The sequence below is a fragment of the Carassius auratus genome, chromosome 27 (genome assembly GCF_003368295.1).
Source record: "Carassius auratus strain Wakin chromosome 27, ASM336829v1, whole genome shotgun sequence".
Taxonomy (NCBI): domain Eukaryota; kingdom Metazoa; phylum Chordata; class Actinopteri; order Cypriniformes; family Cyprinidae; genus Carassius; species Carassius auratus.
This window is the reverse complement of record NC_039269.1, coordinates 13,316,887-13,322,924: the sequence shown is the minus strand read 5'-3', so window position 1 is coordinate 13,322,924 and position 6,038 is coordinate 13,316,887.

The following is a 6,038-nucleotide window of genomic DNA, read 5'->3' as shown; positions in this document are numbered from 1 at the left end:
AACAACATGCACAGAATCATACTGCTGCAATAATCAGACTTTTTGAGGTATAATAATGCATAGTTTAATTGTTTTAAATACTACAAGCAGCTACATTGGTAAATGTAACTTAAAAAAAAAAAAGAGTTTGAAAAAAAAAAAAAAATGTTTTCCATACAGCAGCATCATTACTTCAATAGTAAAATCCATTGTTTGAGATTTTAACTTAAAGCATAGTAGGCTTCTGAATTGCATGATTGTCAGATTACATCATTGAGGATGTCTAAGAAAAATAAAATATTATAATGTGTAAATTAATGTAATTTCTCTCTTACTTCGCAATGTAGTGGTTACTTTTTTAATGAAACACATGCAGCTGACAAAAAACACCACTTTGCTTATCGAGTCAAGTCAAGTCAAGTCTGCTTAATTTTCAATTCTTCCACGTTTTTTTTTTTTTTTTTTTTTTTTTTTTGCGAATCTGTTAGAGGAGACCTAATTAAAACCCAAAAGATCAGTTATTTTAGCTGTGCAAAAAGAGTTAAGATAAAAAAATAATAATAATAATATGCTTACCCCCAGTGCGTCCAAAAAGTAGGTGACTTTGTTTCTTCAGTAGAATGCAAATGAAGGCAGATCACAGCCTTATAACTATATTACTGCCACCTATCTCTCAAATTGACCACTGACACTCTATCTTCAATCTTAATTAGGAGTGCCAGTGGTCCACTTGAGAGATAGGTGGTGGTAATACATAAGGCTGCAATCCGTTGTAAAGCAAGAAGAAGAAGATGCTTATAACGTGGCTGCTTGAGAACACACTCAGCAGGACGCGGTTAGGAGAGATCGTACAGTTTGGACATTGCGTGAATCAGAAGTAAAAAAATTATATGAAAAAAAATGGACAAAGATATCTACATCTTGGATGCCATGGGGGTAAGCAGATAAACACATCACATTTTCATTGTTAGGTGAACAATCCCTTTAACATTGTCATGTAAATTACCATGCAAAAATTTTAGAGAGATGTTATGACAGAACTGGTATTTAATATCATAAACACATAAACAGTTTTACTGTTTACTACACTTCGTTAAGCCAGTCACACACCATGAGAAGGCTTAATAAATGGAAGCTAATAAGATGTAATTTTTTTCTGCATAAACAGAAATAGGTTAACTCCTTGGTGAAAATTATGGTCTTTCTTTTCAAGAAAACTGAATTAATAACCAGAATATAGGCTCATACCTTATATTGAAACAAATTGGCTTAACAATTTTTAGGTTTATCAATGCTTGTGTTTATGGTTAAGGGTTGATTAGGAGAATGAATCAATTAAATTTAAATAAAGCAGTAAATCATTCCTATAAATGGATAACACAGATTCAGCAGTTCCAAGACTTCTAGGTCTAAGCTCTAAGTCTTTGATCTTGAAATTGCAGTCTTCAGTATTGCAGGATCACGCTAATCAGTTTTTTTTTTTTTTTTCACAGTGTCTCTTCTCAATAATAAACAAGAAGGCAAGGTGATGGGAAACCACAGCAATTCAGTTCATGCCCCTTTCCCAGGATTTGAATGTAGGTTGCCATACCTGGAGCCTGAAGCAGTGTTCACGATGACATTAATCTGCAGTGATAAAGTGACCAGAACTCATCCATTTTCAATGAGATCAGATGATTCCCAGCAGCATAAGCAGCAGCAACAGGACGTGGCTGTGTCCAATGACACAATGAAGTAGATAAAAGTTTAACTTTATGTGCAGTTACTCAGTGCAATGAATACAGGAAAGAAGACAGTGGTGCTCCACCGATCCATCTCCTGGGAGACACCAGTCAGGTGTCAGCAAGATGGAGAAGATAATGTTGCTGTGAGTGATTTCACTGTCCTGTATGATTTGTTTCTACCCACATGCAGCAATATAATAATACCATGGAAAACCGAGTCAGAGATTGTTGGAATTCAGAATGAGTTTGATTTGTGCAATCTTGTTCATGATATGATGTATTATGCAGCACTGTACTTTTTGTGCAGTTTTTCTACAAATGCTTTCTCCTGCAAATCTATCTATCTATCTATCTATCTATCTATCTATCTATCTATCTATCTATCTATCTATCTATCTATCTATCTATCTATCTATCTATCTATCTATCTATCTATCTATCTATCTATCTATCTATCTATCTATCTATCTGTTAATACAATTCATTTGAAATCAGATTTGGGTGGTTATGCAACCCACCAATAATGTTGGAGCAGTTGTGACCTTCAGCGACCAAATCGCTTCCAGTATGAACAAGGCTTCATGTATAAATAATACAGAAGAGGTGATTGATCCACTGAATTGAACTCACAAGCAATAATAGCCTTGTTCTGTATGGTCTCCACAGTACAGAAGGTGGATCAGCCTACAAAATTGGGCAACCAAATCGATCAACAGGCCCACACAGAATCTGCGCCCACGGTACTCAGCAGAAAGCTCAGCAGATTTATGAAAAACACCCAAAACATAGTTCTATATATTATGTACCATTTGCATGTTTATCCATCAGATTTGACCCAAAATGAACACTTCTGTAAATGTGGAGATGAAGTCCATAGATTCAGTCTGGCCCTGATCATCATCATTCTTTTATATCCAATAGCATCGCTTGTCATGCAACCTCAGCATAGGCGATAATGTCTCCCTTCCACTTTACTGTTATCTTAGTTAATAATTAACAGATTGTCAGCTGGTTATCAAAATGTAGAAAATGTAGATTTTTTTTTTTAGAAATAGCAGTTAGCTACCCTTTGCTTTATGAGGCATATAAATAGTGTGGCATGTTTTATAATTTCAAATTAAACTCTAGCAATTTTATAGAGCCATGTTACTGAAGATTTGGGCTATATTCTGTGATCAATAAATAAATATACAGTATACACATCTCAATTTTTAATTGACATCATTTAAGTATTAGTAATTTACACTGGCCGTGCTTTGATGGAAATATATCCAAATTATAAATCCTATCATTACATGGTTTGGAGATCTAGGCCGCAGAATGTGTGTTACAACTAAGTAAGGAAGCCTGTATCCATTAAATAAATACATGAATGAATGAATGAACGAATGAATGAATTAATGAATGAATTGTAGTGAAGTAATTGCATTGATTGCAATTAACTTTTTTCTCACAATTCTGAGAAAAAAATAATTCCAATTTGTAAAAAAGAAAAAAAAAAAGAAAAAAAAAAGATTTGCAAGATATAAATTTGAAATTAAAAGAAAAAATATTCAGAATGTTACATTTATATCTTGCGATTCTGAGAAAAATGTTGCAGTTACCCATTTTTATTTTATTATTCACTGGAGCTTCCATAAGAAGTCTATTGTACAAAAATGTAGAACATGTTGCGTAATATCCATTAATGGATTACACAAACATACTGTACCACTATGCCTGATTATATGGACTATATTGTGGATTGCTCTTGAAATCCAAATGACCACTCAGTTCAAAGCAATGCAACATTTGATGAAACCTTTCAGAATAGGATCATTTATAATATCTGTGGACGACAGCTGTGCCGTGCAGCATTCACTGTAGGCAGGGTATTTCAGAAACACACAATAATTGAGGTGCTGTAGGAGGGATAGACCTCACACTCTTTCAAATGATGCTCCATAAATACAACACTTCAGCTCACTATGAAGTGTCCTTCACAAACTTTCAGTACAAGCTGCACCCACCAGCACAATGCTATAATCATATACGAGAACATTCAGCATTTATTTATAAAGGTTGAAGAAACTTAAAGTGAGTGGGGGACTCCAACTTTATATATGTTATCTTCTTGCAATCATTGTTTTCAAATGAGTAATACAAAATAATAAGAAAAGTTTAGAGGAGGTTAACAAATTAGAAGCATATATGTGAATAGTAATTAAAGAAACCACTCACTATTACTCTAGAACAAAACAGCAATTCCATGATCAAAAGGCTCTGACACAGTTTAAATCACTATAGTCATGTTCGATTCCTGTACGAATTGTTCTTTAAGTCTGTTCATACATAGAAAGCAACTAAAATAAATTGAACTTTAGTTAAGGGATGATAACACAGGATTGGAAAGCCAAAGTTCCTCTTTGCGGAACGCCTCCAGCGTGACGTCTCTGAATAGCATGTGTAATCAGTCCAGTGGTTACGTATATAACCCTGTTTCCTCGAAGGAACGAGACGCTGTGTCGCAGTGCCACATTTCCGGCATCTCTGGCCAGCGCTTGCTTCATCCTTTGAGGCTGGCTGCCGGCTTTGCCACTCGTGCTTTTATGCTTCTTGGTCTCTGACTTCACCCGCCTATGATGTCTCGCCCATCCATTTGACTGATTACACATGTAATTTAGAGACATCACGCTGGAGGCATTCCCCAAACGTTCTCGACATAGCGTCTTGTTCCTTACATTCGTAACCTTAGACGTTTTCTGACGCGTTTGTTGATCCGCTGATCAATAACATTTTATTAAAACCTTCAAATTCTTGTTGGTGTCCATAGCTGCGTGGGCAGCATGCACTGTGCGCTACCATAATAAAGTCAAATGTGCCCAAAATGAATAATTAAAAAAATGATACCCTGCAAAAATATAAATAAATTCTGACTTGTAATACAAAGGTTGTGGGTTTGAGTCTCAGGTCTGGCAGGGATTGTTAATCGGGGGAGTGATTAACCAGCACACTTTTCACCTTCAATAACACGACTGAGGTGAAACCCTTGAGCAAGGCACCGGACCACCAACTACTCCCAGGTTGTGGAGTGTTTATTCACTACTCCCTGGTGTGTGTGTGCACTTGGATGGGTAGAATACAGAGCACAAATTCCAAGTATGGGAAACCATACTTGGCCTCACATCCTTTCCTTGTGCAGATTAGGCTACATTTTATGATGTTACGCAAAATCAAGAGCTTATAATGAGTTAAAGCATTTCTGCATCAATGGACTATATGTAATGTGTGCTATAGGTGTGGAACTTTTAGGAATCTTATCAAAGATGTAGATGGTATTATCCCCAGTGAATGATATTTGAACTGCTTCTTTACAACCTGCTCAAAATTGAATTCATAGTAAGCTCACAGATTACTCACACTGTGAGGATCGCAGTATGAGGATCGCTTGAGTTCAATGACCTCATGTATTAGTCACACTGAGAGGATCACAGTATGAGGATCGTTTGAGTTTCGTAATGAGCTCACGTATTACTCATACTGTGAGCAGGCCCAGATTAAGAACACATAGGGCCTGGAGCTATAGCAAACCCAAGGGGCCCCATACAGTAGAATCATATCTTGGTGCCACAATGTTTTCTACATATAAAATAAATTATTATTATTATTATTATTATTATTATTATTATTATTATTATTATTATTATTATTATTATTATTATTATTATTATTATTATTATTATTTTTTTTATTTATTTTTTTTACAGAGAATGCATACTAAATATTCCAGGCTACAATACATTAAAATAATAAATACATTAGATGAAGTCAGAGCTAACAGGTTTCCAGAAGTAGCAACAACTGTTAAGCATATACAGCTCCCAGTTTACATTAAATTGTTTTATTATTAATGTCTTCTTTCTGGTCCTAGAAGAGGAGAATCCTCAGGGCTGGACTGGTGCTCAAATTCAGCCCATCTGGCCCACACAGTACCCCATAAATGTTTTCTAGGGTTAGGGCAATTGGAATAAATTATTTATTCATAAATAACCAAACCTGTATGAGTTGCTTTCTTATTTTGGACATAAAAAAATATATTTTGAAAAACAAATCATATTTTGGTAATCAAACAGTTGGTGGTTCCCACTGACTTCCATATTATTATTATTATTATTATTATTATTATTATTATTATTATTATTATTATTATTATTATTATCATCATCATCATCATCATCATTATTATTATTATGAACTATCCCTTTAATTACTGAAATCATTTGTTTTTTCTGCAATTAAAGTTTATTAGAACTATTTAATTTTCCTTTGTCGTTGCCCTAAATGAAAAGCTAATTC